Source organism: Equus caballus, chromosome 12, assembly GCF_041296265.1.
Source record: "Equus caballus isolate H_3958 breed thoroughbred chromosome 12, TB-T2T, whole genome shotgun sequence".
Classification (NCBI taxonomy): Eukaryota; Metazoa; Chordata; class Mammalia; order Perissodactyla; family Equidae; genus Equus; species Equus caballus.
In genome coordinates this window covers 34,265,107-34,279,568 of record NC_091695.1, presented here as the reverse complement: position 1 = coordinate 34,279,568, position 14,462 = coordinate 34,265,107, and the positions used below count along the sequence as shown (strand labels likewise).

Sequence of the window (14,462 nt, the reverse complement as noted above, 5' to 3'; positions counted from 1 at the left end):
CCTGCTGGTGGGTCTGTAAAATTGGGATAACCGTGTTGCTGTTTGATTGTATTGACTGATGCTATATATCTATATCTACATATATATGTATATCTATCTACATATGTATATTGGTATGTATATCTGTATCAATCTAATCATCTATCTTAGGGTAGATGTCTATATATATACATATAAATTGTTTGTTCAGTTGTTGGTGTTGTTATATATATATACATAATACATATTTATGTATATATACATGTGTGTGTGTGTGTATATCTCCATCCTAACAACAATCTATATCACCCCCAGGAAATAAGTAGATATGATATGTCCACCAAAAGACATATCCTAGAATATTCCTAGCAGCATTGTTTGTAATTGAGTCAAAATGGAAAACGGCACAATTGCCTACCAACAGTAGAAAAAATAAATAGCTTGTTAAATTCATAGAATACTACACAGCAATGGGAATGAGCTACATATATTACATGAAACAACACAAATGAATCTCAAAAACCCAATGTCAAGTCAAATAGTCCAGGCACAAAAGAGTGTGAAATCTCTTATTTTTTTTCACATAAAGAACGAAAAAATTACAAAACCAAAGGGAATATGAGGGAGGCTTTTCAGGTACCGATAATGTTCTGTTTCTTGATCTCAGCGCTTGTTACAAAATATAATCTGCTCGGGGGAAAATTCATTGAGCTGTACACTTATGTGCATTTTTCTGTATGTATGTACATCATCCTTCAGTAGAATATTAAGAATAATTAACATGGTGATCATAACATTTTAATTTCATGTGAAAAATGACTTTCATTTAAAGTGAAATTTAATTGACCACCACTTCATAGTGGTTACCTTTATAGTTATATAGTTACAGTCTTTACCAGTTACAACCTGAGAATTATGTTTTTCTTTCTCTCACCTACAGACTTTAGGTCCTCTCAAATTATTGTGTTATTCAGGTTGCCATGCTGTCCACTAGTAATTTTTTCTCAGATTCTGGTTTCAATTTCTCTACTTTTTTCATTTTGCTCTTTAAATCTTAGAAAATATCTTTAAGAGATCACGTTTCTCCAACCAGCAATCTCCGTTTTGCTCACACAGAAGAATAAGATAGGAGCCCCATTTCTGACTCCCTTGCCATCAGTTAGGATTCATCTCAATCTCTCCCTCTTTGATGTTTATGTCAACAAAATCGAGTGATAAGAATGAATGTGCAGAGTAATGAACGTAGGAGATTTCAGGTCTCTAGAATCCCAGAAGTAAGAATTCCCCACACTATAATTGCCATGGCTTGAAAGTGGAGAAATCATCCCCAAAGGAGTCTTCGGTTAATCTGGCATGTAGAAATATATTTTAATGAATGACAGCAGCCCACTCTAGAATCTTTCTTTTGGATATTGGAATGATAAGTCAATGGTTTTCAAATATCCTACTCAGGAAACCACTGTGACAAGCCTAACAGCTTCCTGTGTCACCTGTCCTCTCTCTTCCTCTTTTCTTTCTCTTTCCTGTTTCTTTTACTTTTCCTACTTTATTTCCTTCTGTGTTCCTTCCTCTAGATACCATTTTTATGACTGTATTAGGGTTCACCAGCGAAACAGAGCTAATAGGATATATACAGATATATAAAGGAAAATTATCATGAAGAATTGGTTCACGTGATTATGGAGGTTGAGAAGCCCCATGATCTGCAGTCTGCAAGCTGGAGACTCAGGAAAGCTGGTGGTGTAGTTGAATCTTAGTTTGATGGCCTGAAAACCAGGGGAGTCAATGGTGTAAATCCTAGTCTGAAGGCAGAAGATGAGATGAGATGTCCTAGCTCAAACAATGAGGCAGGAAAATGGGGGTGAATTTCTCCTTCCTCCACCTTTTGTTCTATTTAGGCCCTCAATGGATGATGTCTGCATTTGTTGGGGAGGCAATTAATGTGTTTTACTCAGCTCATCAATTGAAATTCTAATCTCATCTGGAAACACTGTCACAGACACACCCAGAAATAATGCTTAATCTTGGCACCCTGTCATCCATCAAGATAACACATAAAATAAACCATCATAATGTCATTGAGATGGTCTTTTTGAGGGAAATGTGACTCAAACAGATCTTTTCCTTAGGAATTTTACAGTTAAGCCAATAAAGGTGTTGCAGGCTGTGGAGTCAGCAGAAAGAAAAGTGAGGAGTTACAAAATCATGGGGATGTATAGGAAAATAGTCCCATTTGGGCATATAATGTTGGTAAACTCCATCCAGGAGGTGTGCTGAACAGTATCACGTCCCACCCTTGCATTTTGGATACACATATGTGCATCATCTGGAGCATTTAAGCAATTTAGATTTTACCACTTCCTAGTTGGTGTGACCTTGGGTAAGTTACTCCATAATTGTACCAAACCAATGAAAAATACATGTGAGGTTCACAGGGCAGGGCTTGGAGTCAGTTCTTAGCCTGCAGTATTATACGTTACCCACAATATGATGATAATAAGACCTACCTCATACGATGATATTTTATGTCTGTTTTGGAAACTGAAAGAAGCTGAGGATTCTGATGTTGCCAATCTGTTCAGCCCGAGGTGAGTGCTTCTTTTGTTACAAATGCCAGGTTCATCTGTGGGGGCTTGTCTGAGAGTGGCTCATCTTGCTATTGACCCTGTGGTTCAACTCCCTCTTCTCAACACTTGGGGTAAGTGGCAAATGCGATCTCTCCTTTGGGGATATTTTCCTTTTCCCTTAGGGGTTTGAGGTAATACATATGTTCAAAAAAATCAAAGTATTGTATCACAAACCTGCTTATAAACATAAATAAATGTTTTAATGGAGTTGTAAATAAATATATTTATATTATAAACATTTACACAAAGAAAATAAATTATAATCCTCATTAACAAATACGTTCATCTGGACATCAGGCTCCAGGGGTGTCCACACAACTTTCAAGGTCTCAACATTATGGAAATGTGGGCATAATAATGGAGCTCTGCTTTGCTTATTTTTTCCTGCTTTAAGCAAACATTTATGGGATGATTCCTATGTGTATGTGGGTTTAAGAAGCCAGCACATGGTAAGAGAAGTGTAACCGAAAGTGTGTTAGCATGAGAGGATATCAGAGGTGACATTGAAAAAAGAAAAAGGCAGAGTTTGAAAAGCAAACTTTGCAGTCTTTAGAGGCACCTCCACCAAGAACCTGGGTTAATTACGTAGCACTCCAATGGCAAGATGCAGAAATTAGTTCTGAGTAGCATTATCTCAAATGAACTCCTCTTGAATATACTGGATCTGGTCTGTTCCTATGGATGCTGTCTTTTTACAAAGAGTAGGAAGAATACTTTTAAAGTACATGATTATGCACATTGCATTGAAACTCATGCACCTCAGAGGGAGAGGGGGGAAATGGATAAAGAAATACTATTTGATGTGTTATTGTAAGGTTAAAATACAGATCACAAGGATTTCTTAGAAATCACCCTAAAGGGGACCATCCTTTGGAAACAAGCTTATCAAGCATCTTGGAAACAACCTGCAAACTGAGTGTAATCCCCATACCCCAGCTTCCCACTGAGCAAATGTTGCTCCTTTTTCTCTTTATTATTATTGGAAAGCCTTTGCTCTTGATTGAATCCCTAAAAGTTTTAAGAGCATTATTCATATTCAGTAGCACATAAGGGCACAGATAGGCTAGCCGTTAAAACACCTTGCTTAAAGCCCCCAAACTTCCATTCCCAGCCAAGAAGCAGAGCTGATTGGCTGCACTTACTGAATTCAGGAATTTCTGTCTTTGAGTGCTGTTTTTCCAAGGCAATCACCCTCCTGAGAGCTAGGGATATTAGCAAACTCTAAACTGCCTTCAGAACCCCTCCAAAATCACCATCCTTCCAAGTAGAATGCAGTACATCCCCTGGAGTCAACTGACCTTCTTCCAACATTTTGCAAGCCACACTTCCCCTCTTCCTAGTATTGAAAAACTACCTCTTCTGTTTGCTTCATTAAGAGTTTTGTTTTCAATAGGAACATTTCATGCAATTGCAGTATTTCTGAAAAATCAACTCTAACCACTTTTCAGTTTCAGACGTTCATAAACTCCAACACTATCTGACGTCAGTCTCCTAGTGAGAAATTGATCCTCTTATGATGCTCCAACTGCACCTTAAAGGAACTGGATTCTGGGGAAATTCTATGTTTAATGAAAAGCCTACCTCAAGGCTAGTGATTTGTTATCTTCTTCCTTCAGATGGGAAAAGCCAACCTCAGGGAATCAATCAATTTTGATTCTTACGCTTTGACTTACAGTGCCTCAGCCATCACTATTAGTCCTTCATAAAGCCTAATAAAGAAATTAGCAAAGGGAATATTGTTGGGTATGAAAGTGGAAGCTGAGTGTCCAATTCAATGGAGTTCCCATGGGAGTCATTAAAATGGCATCAAGCTCTCCTACTCTCTTGCACTTATCTCCTCTCTGTTCCGTCTCATAAGTAAATACAGACGCACCGGTGTACATTCAGTCATTATCTTTTTCTCTAGACAGTGCATTTATCCCTCTTGACTCAAGAAGGAGGTGTCATGCACACCATGGACTGTGCAGTCTTTCGCTTGACCAAAATCAGTTTGCTGGCAATCAACTTGGAAATAAAACTTGAATAAAATGGTAGCAATGGAAAAATCAAAGTTCTGTGGCTGCTGTCAGGGCAGCTCACAGAGACTGAATGTTGTAGATTTATATGTGCAGTTTCTGTTTAATGCAATATATACATTGACACTAATCAATTATTTTAATCTACATCTCTAAGATCCACAGCACACTTAGAATCCAGGGAGGAAGCATGTGACAGCTCTTGATATTCATCAGTTTAATTACTTCAGAATTATTTTATGTTATTGGGTTCATGGTTACCCAGAGATGTTGATCATTGAAATGTTTGATTCAGGGAGCAATGTTGGAGAGGATAGTATGAAAGGCTTGTGTGCCCAGCGCCAGTTGACATTTCTGGCTCTTAGCAGCAGAGCTTAAAAAATAGTAAAAGTTGATTTAGTTGGAAAAAAATGCAGCGCAGGTTTTGATTTTATGTCATCCAGATAAATGATATATGCTTGTGCAGTCAGATACAATTCTTTCCCCTTCACCTAAATTAATGAATCAGATTGTGTTGTGTGTTTAAGTGGTTTGAGAAAGTCTCAGTGACGGGGTTCCTGGGTTCTTGCGCCATTGGGATTATGCTTCTGAGACACAGTGATTCAGACCCTAGAGATCTTTGGTGCCATCCAATTCTGACATAGTGATAAAAATCTAATTAGAGTGAGCCACAAGATCTAGGAAGGAAAGGAAATGACACATTGGCATGAAATAGGGTATAAGTGGGTTTTGGTGTGCATTTTTCATAGGCAATTTCACATAGAAATGTTCAGGAACTTGAGACCAGAGATACCTGAGCAAAGGTAGCAGGACCCTGTGAATGGTGATTTAACATGTATGAATTATTGTTAGAATTTTCATGTCAGGGGAGCTAGGTTAATATTGTAAAAAGTAGAATGGATTGACCAGGTGACAGGAAATGGCAATCAATTGAACCAGTTAGTTAATGAATGCTTCTGGGGCCATTCCAGATTCAATGTGGGACACAAGTGAAGTTTGTCCTCAACACTCAGTATCCTTTGGTTAACTTTCCTTGAGCTCTTTTTTGTCCCATGGGATTTGACATATTCCTCTGATCTTTTACTTCTACTCTAAAAGCCAAGATTTTATCTAGATATGAAACTCTCCTATGCTTTATCTCATCAGCTTAAGGATCGTTCTTCAAGCTGTAAAAATAACAAGCAAAGTTATTGTCATATTTTAATGACAGAAAGCTAGAAATTTTAAGATGAAAGATGCTTTGAATTCAATGTGCATTCCCATATTTTCTACCTCATTAGTGTTTTCCAAGTAATGGTGAGTATGGGCCACATGGGAGGAGAGTGAAACAGGTCAATGAAGGACATCATGTGTGTTAGGCAGAGCAATACAGATGATATCAAAATGACATTAGTTTTTCCCTAAGCATTTACTATTTTTAGACATTGTATGTTTCACATATACCATCTCATTTTAACCTTCACAGCAACTCTATGAGATAGATATTATAAGTATCTTTGTATAGGTGAACTATGACCTGTGAAAAGATACAATAACTTGCTTCAGATCTCACTGCTCGTGGATGACAGAGATAGGATTTGGACTCAGGTTTGTATGACTCTGAAGTTAGAGCTTTCAGCTGTAATACTTTACTTTTACTGTGTTTTCTAGACAAAAACACTAGCCTGTACTTCCAGTTCAAAACACCCACTGACTGAAATCTAGATTCATTAGAGTTTTATCTTCTCTAACCCTTCCTCTCACTCTCTGGGAAATGCAAAGTGGGAAGAGTGCAAATCCTCAATGAGGAAGCCAGTCTCAGATTGGCCCTGGTAAGGCTGTAATTGGAAAATCAGTTCTTGAATAATGAGAATAGCTTGCTCTTTGTGGAGGATCCCTGAGGTTCTGCCTTTGTCTAAACTGATCACAATAATCTGAATCTGGCACACCTATTTCCACATGAGATAAATCTCTTTAGGCCATTACGGAAAATATTTCAAAGTTTCGTCATTACTCATGGGAATCAAGACAGACAACCATTATCTACCTTTGAGGGTCTCAAGGTCACCAGACCTTTTAGAGTTGAAGCAGAAAAAATGTCTTATACTGTGATGGGCCATATATACCCATATATATGTACTTCAGATGCACTGATCAGGAGATCCTTCTAGAGCAGGATTTCAGTCTGGCATAGACATGTAATGTAACAATTTACATTCAATTGGTGGAAGAGAAATTGATTTGGTTTCGGAAGACATCTCTGTAATTAAGTTGATATGAGATCTTGAGCAAAGCAAACCTATGTCTAGGTTTCTATTTACTTACCTCTTGAAAAGGAATTGGATTCAGCAGTCTCTTCACCTGCCTTATAGTTTCCTGACTGACACATGGTTACTTTGGTATTTCAATGAAAATACATCAACCAGCTCAATCCTATAACACTAGTTCCTTCATGCTTACCAGAAGCTTGAGTTATCAGCAACCTATTAACTTAACTGGAAAACTAAATTGTTACCTATTAAGTGTTCTATCACAGAATGCGTGAGTCTTATTTTCAGTCTCCTAATGGCTGACTTCATTTTCCACTTCTTCAGAGTGTAGATCAAGGGGTCCAGCAGAGGGGAAATGACAGTGAAGGTGACAGAGATGGCCATATCTGTGGAAAGGGCAGTAAAAGGCCTGGGATAGACATAGATACTGGGTACAAAGTGCAGGGTCACCCTGGTGATATGTGAGGTGCAGGTGGAGATGGCTTTCCTCCTGCCTGAGACCTGAGTATCATTAGGATGACTGTGTAGGACACAAGTAGGAAGATAAACCACAGGGTAGTCACTAAGACATTGTTGGAAACCATCAGGAGCTCAAGTGCAAAGGTGGCTGTACAGGCGAGTTTGAGGACCTGGGGGACATTGCAGTAGAAGCTCTCAAGAACATCGGGTCCACACAAAGGGAGGGACAGCAAGAGGAAAATCTGCATGATGGAATGGACAAAGCCCCCCACCCAGGAAGCCACAATGAAGGCAGTGTATCGGCCCCTAGTCGTGATGGCCACATAGTGCAGAGGCTTGAAGATTGTTATCTAGCAATCGAACACCATCACCAAGAGAGAAAAAATGTCTGCCCCACCAATGAGGTAGAAGAAAAACATCTGTGTCGTGCATCTTGTATAGGAGATGGTCTTTATCTTTGACAGCAGGTCTCTGGGACCTTCAGAGCAGTGATGGAGGAGAAGTAGATGTCAAGGATAGCTAGATTGTGGAGAAGAAAGTACATGGGGATGTGAAGGTGAGACTCACAGGTCACAGTGACAATGATGAGGAGGTTTCCCAGCAGAGTTGTCCTGTACACAAAACAGAAAAAGAGAAACAAGACGAAGTTCATGTCTTTGGACCAAGTAAGTCCCAGAAATAGAAATTCTTTTATCCTCAGGCCATTTCCCAACTCCATTGAGTCATATTTGTTCATCCACATGTAGCTTGGGAAAAATTAAGTGTTATTTCAGAAAGGGTTTACTCTGTCCTAATAGATTCAGGTTTAGAGTCAGGTATTAGGTCTGAAGACTAGTGAGGTGTTACCACCACAAAAAGAGCTGTTCTGAGGTTGTAGCTAATGTTTCCAAAATGATATCTTTTACACAAGCATGCATTTATTATCTCTTTTGTAAGTTACAAATGTTTTAGAAAATGCATAAGAACAGTGTTCTTGGAATGTAAGTTTTAAGTATCAAAAAATGAACAGGTGAATTGTAAATATTCAGAAATGCACTATTGTGGCATGAAGGATATAAAAATGGATGCAGCTGGTGTATGGATAAGGCAGTGCCTATTTGGTACGACTGGGGTCCTTTGAGGTTCGACAGGAGTGTGGGTTTTTTTTTCCAGACTGAGTTCTCCCTTTAAATAGTTGAAGAACTCATATCTGCAAAATGGTTCTCTTTGGACTGAATTCCACAGCAGCACTCCTTTTTTTTTTTTTTTTTTTTTTAAATATTGGCACCTGAGCTAACATATATTGCCAATCTTCTTTTTTTCTTTGCTTCTTCTCCCCAAAGCCCCTCAGTACATAGTTGTACATTCTCGTTGTAGGTCCTTCTGATTGTGCTATGTTGGACACTGCCTCAGCATGGCTTGATCCTAACCAGTGAAACCCTGGGCAGCCAAAGTGGAGCCTGTGAACTTAACCACTTGGCCACAGGGCAGGCCCCCACTCCACCCTTTTTTAAGTCAGAAATTTAATGCTATTAAAAATTAGAAAATTTTAAAGCCAAAAAATTCCTCTCTGTTGCTCCATTCTTCTTAAGGGGATTACTTTATTTATGTCTTTACCTCAAACTACTTTAGGTAGCAAAACCCCTGGGTGTTGAAGAGCTCCTAAGGTATTAAAGGAAAGCGGTAACTCAGGGATTCTCTTCCGTTTATTGTTCAAATTTATTTCTTAAAAGTTATTTTTGTATTATGCTATCATTGGTATTCAATAGGCTCATGTATTTGAAGTATATGCTTTGATGCATTTTTATATGAGCATATACCCATGACATCATCACTATTTTTAAGATAGTTAACATTTATGTCACCTCAAAAGTGTCCCTGTGACCCTTGTAAAATGTGCCCTCTGCCCATCCTTCTTCAAGCAACCAGTGATTTGCTTTCTGTCACTATCCATTCATTTGCATTTCTCTACAAATGGAATCCTACAGTACGGACTCCTTTTTTGTCTGGTTTGTTTCATTCATAGAATTCATCCATGTTTTTGTGTGTACCAATATTTTGTTCCTTTTCATTGTATGGACATGCCACATTTTGTTTACTCATTCCATTTTTGCTGGACATTTGGATTATTTTTTGGTTTGGACTATTACAGATAAGGCTACTATGAATATTTGTGTACAGATCTTTGTGTGGACACAAACTTCCATTTCCCTTAGGTAAGTACCTAGGAATAGCATGGCTGTTAGTCTTAAGATTCAATAATAAGAAAAAAACAACTGAATAAAAAAAGGGACAAGTGGTCTGAATAGACAACAACAAGATACAGGGATAGCATACAAGTACGAGAAAAGATACTCAACATCATTTATCACTGAGGAAATATAAATTAAAGCCATAGTGAGATAACAGTACACATCAATTAGAATGGCTAAAATAAAACAGACTTGTATCAAGAGTTGACAAAAATGTAGAAGAATTGGAACTCTGGTGGGAATGTGCAACGGTGCAACCAGTTTCCAAAAACAGTTTGTCAGTTTTTTAAAATGTTAAGCGTATTCTTACCATATAATCGTATTGTTTTTGGATGCCTTTCTTTTTTCTTGAATCTTTGAAATAAACATTAATTTCTTTCTTTGCAGTCTATCTCCCTTTTCTCACCATAATCGGAAACAAAAGTTGAGCATCACTTCTCCCACTTTTTGGGTGTTTCCCAGTTCAAATGAAGATATTTCTTTTCACTTAGCTCACTTTCCTTTCAAGTTTTCTTTTGTCTGCATGCAATTTTGTCCCAAGTCTACTTAATATGGAAAACTAAAAAAGCTACCAAGAGCATCATAGCATACAGGGAGATAATGGGGGCCTCTGGCATCACACAGCCTGTTCAGCTTCTAGTTGGGCACTGACTGGTTATGCTACAGAAGAAGTTAGTTTACCTCTTTGGCCTCAGGCTCTGCATCAGTATTTGGAAACAACAGCATCTCCCTCGAGTGATTTTTGTGAAGATTAAATGAGTGAATCTATGAAAAAGCATCAAAACTTAGATTATTGCCTAATCAATAATGTGAGCTTATACGTGTGTTGCCTTAAAGAAAAACTCCAGGTTAGTAAGTGTCACAGATACACAGCTTCTTTAAATGTACTGACAGTCTTTTAGAGGAGCTGTACATTTCCCAGAAGATGTATTCTAAAACAGCTTCATCAGAACATACTATTTTGGGGGAAATCAGAAGTGTTTTTTTTTCAGTGTCAATGAGAGTGGCCCAGAGGGTGGTGACAGTGTATGGTAGTACAGAGAGTGCTTGCTTGGTTTGGCTTCTTATCTGACAACATCTTAGTAGACCAAAGAAGTCAAATGCAGATCTCTGCAGTGAGAGCCATCTGGGATCAAGTGCTGGCTTTGTCCCTGTGTGACTTGGGTAAGTGAGAGACCTCATGGAGTCTCTACTTCTTCAGCTATAGAATGGGGGTTATAGTAATACCCACCCAACAGGGAAGTTATGGGGATTAGGTGAATTAACATATGCAGAGTCTCAGCACACACGGCTAGTTATTGGTTATAATTAGTACTATGTTGAGTAACCTTAACACTGCAAGCTCAATGGCGAATGGATTGTGTTGAACTAAACAGTAGGTGAGTCATCAATTCTGACTAGTTTAAAGAGAGGAAACGATCACCAGAAAACATCAACTTAATATAGTTACTAGAGATATAGCAGAGGTCCAATCTAGTTATGAAAGCAGTCCACAGGGACTGCATGTAAATAACAGACTATGGTCTACACAGAAGGGTAGAAGGTGGACAGTACCTCAGACCCCAGGTCAGGCTCGTTTGTCAGAAAGGAATGGGTCCCATGTTGACAAACTACTTTTGGTAATTTGGACAACATCCTCCACATTCTGCTCCATCTTTCTGCTATTTTTAATCCATCTAATTATTTAGCAAATATTGATAGAAAATTGGAAGAGTTCTAGGTTATTTGAGAGAAAGGAATATAATCCAAAAGCAGTAGAGAAAGAACTGAAATCTAATAGTGATATGGGAGTGTTGGGGACTGTCTAAAGACAAATGAGCTGTGCGTGAGAAAACTGTGACTTTTCACCAAGAGGCTCAGAGAAACCTGCATGTAGGAGGTGACACTTATGTTTGGGGCATGTGGGAGTGGACAGAATGGGAGATCTGCCCTTAGGGGACCACTTGAATATATAAAAGTTGCTCACGAGTCAGAAGTTTGGCTGGAAAGAAAGGATACAAATATGAAGGCATGGAAAGACATAGGAAGGAAAATCATTGCTATAAATTTTTATTTTTTGGTAAATCTAGAGAAGAGTATATAGGTGTTCATTGCACTATTCTTTTAACGTTTTTTGAAGGTTTGACATATTTTATTTTCTCTCTAGTTTTAAATTTAGCGTGAGAAATACTTCTATAGATTTCAGTCTGATCCATCTACAGGAAATAAGCCTGAGAAAAATCTCTTCTTTGTGTAATTCAAGGGATTCCAGAAAAAAAGTGTTGCCTTTTTTCCAATTCCAAACTAAACTCATTTCCATGACTCTCACTTCACAAGATCATCTTTGTTTATATTTCTTAGCTGTGCTGTCTGTCACTGAAGTTTCACCCTGGAATGTAGCATCTTGTTTATTTATTACATTATTTTACATTCATAAATATTAATGATTACATGTAGAGTGAAATTATTCTCACTTTTCCCCCATGCTTATGCATAGACTTCCAGACATCACTGGCATTCACACTGATGTAGAGTTATATTTCTTACCTAAAGTCTCCAACCTCCTTCTCCAACATTTTAAATAATGTTCACCTTGGGAATCATTCAGGTTTAGAAAATTCTGTTAAATATCCCTGTCAAAGCCAGTGATTTCAGTGGCTTCCATTGTGTCTTTCTGTGGAAAATGGCTGAAACAGGAAATAATATTTTCTTGGTTTGCCCACACTGATTGACAGTGCTCCATCATGTTCACCAATTCCTTGATGTCCAAACTAGTGTGAGAAGTATCAGAGGGAATGTAATTGGTTGTGGCTGTGAAAAAATTCTGCTGAGGGTTAGGTGGTTTCAGCGAGAGTAATTAAGATGTAACTCAGGCACGTATGCTTAGGAAAACGCTTTTTGTCTTAGGTCTAAAATTTTCTAGCAGTGACAAGGATTCTCTTCTTGACCATATTCTACTCAGTCTTCCCTGAACTTTTCAACTGGGCTGCTACTTTTGGACCTCAATGTTTGTCTCTGCATTGTCCAATTTTAAAAAAACCCTGCTAAGCTAGTTTAGGCAGAACTACCCATCCTCCATATCGTATCACCCTCTATTCAGGTTCCTCACCTTCCACCATCTCCCCAGTGATGTCTGACAACCCTGGCCTGAATTTAGCAATAATCCTGTGAGGTCAGTTTAGCATTCCATTAAGAATTCCACCTTACTCTTAATACTTCCTCTTAGTAGTTTTTCTATTGGGAAATAAATGTGAAATCTTAAGGATTCTGAGCAATTTCCTTAGGCAGTTTCATGCACACAGGGTGATTCCTGAAGTGTGACTCAAGTATTGGAAGTAGCCTGATGAGGTTATGAAGGCGAGTCTGAGGGAGCTCTCAAAGAATTGATGACCAAAGTGGGTGATGGAGTTCTCACAGGATACACATGTAACCAGAAAATCCACACTGGATCCATCAGCAAATCCCACTTGCTTGACCTTCAAAGTTGTTTGAAATTCTCACCACCTCTACTGTTATTACCCTAAATCTTGTTTCCATTATTTCTTTCATGGGACTATTGCAGTAACCTCTTAATTGGTCTCCATGTTTTTGTCCTTGCCCTACTTCAGTCTATTCATAACAGTAAGCACTGCATTGCTGTTAAAACATGCATCACTATTCTGCTCTTCAACGCCCTCCAAATGCATCACATGTTACTTAATGTGAAAGTCAAAATCCTCACAATGGTCTAAAAGGTCCTAAGACCTGGTCCCATGGCCTCATTATCTCTCTGACTTCAATCATTACCTGGCTCCTCCTTGCTTCCTCTCATCCCCTTACAAAGGCCTGGGCACATCCCCACCTGAAGACCTTTGCATGTCTGATTTTTGAACTGACATTTGTACTGGGATGTGCACATTTTTCTAGTTTCAAAATTTTAAGATCTAGGATCTACCTTCAAAAATGATGGGCAAAAAAGAAAACCTCCCAGCAGCTGTAAATAGCAGAAAAATAAACAAATCAAAACCAAGCTCATATGTTGAATAATGTTTTGCAGTTCATGCCCATGTTTTTGAATGTATATGCATAGTCTGAAGCAGCTTCATAGGTTTCTGTCAGTTTTAGGGAGTCGTGTTAACAGAGAATAATCACAAATCAATTGTTTTCTTATCCCTACTCTCCAATGATTTGAGGAACAGCAATGAGTGAGAGGCGATATTCATTCACTGAGGTCTTTAATTCAACCGTTTTTTGGACAGTTTTCTCTGTTATACTTGCTGTGCCAGGTGCTGGAGACACAATAAAGAAAGCGTAGTCCTACTTGAGGAATAGGAAGAAGGAGGACAGGGAATTGGAAACAAGGTCCTGAGTGTGGTGCTCAAGCTGAGCCCCAGTCACTGAGGCAATGTCATGGAAGTGTGGCCAGTAGGTGTGGGGTTCAGAGGAAGGTCAGGATAAGGACCCACACAAGGTCACAGAACCCACAGTTATTGGGGTCCACCTTCTAACTCAAGCTGTGCTAGCTTCAAGGAACTTGCACTCAACCACTGGAGTGTGGGCTTTAGATGGAAAAATCTTCAGGTAATGGTTATTTAATTTATTCATATAAGAGAGTCCAAGGAGGAACTTAATTTGAGTGTGCTTACTTCATTAAAATGTGATTACTTCATGAAAGACAATTCTTAACACCTCCACCATTATTATGCTAAGTCATGTCTTCACTATTTCTTTCACGGGACTATTGCAGTAGCCTCTTAATTGGTCTCCCTGTTTTTGTCTTCATCCCTCATCAGTCTATTCATAATGGTAGCCCCTGCAATTCTGTTAAAACCTGCATCATTGCTCTGCTCTTCAAAGTCCTCCGAATGCATCCCATTTTACTTAATGTGAAAATCAAAATCCTCACAGTGGTCTAAACATTCCTAAAGACCTGGACCTATGGCC

General features: G+C 38.6%; 1 protein-coding gene across 1 annotated transcript in view; it reads right to left on the bottom strand.

The window, feature by feature from the left end:
- LOC138916885 (olfactory receptor 4D10-like) overlaps positions 1 to 14,462 on the bottom strand; it is a 40,842-nt gene that overhangs the window by 9,575 nt on the left and 16,805 nt on the right. Inside the window, exons 3-6 of the mRNA XM_070230490.1 lie at positions 10,242 to 10,325; positions 7,897 to 7,940; positions 7,116 to 7,256; positions 2,487 to 2,723 (exon numbers count right to left, since the gene is read on the bottom strand). The gene's annotated coding sequence lies outside the window, so the exon portion shown is untranslated. The remainder of the gene's footprint in view (positions 1 to 2,486; positions 2,724 to 7,115; positions 7,257 to 7,896; positions 7,941 to 10,241; positions 10,326 to 14,462) is intronic.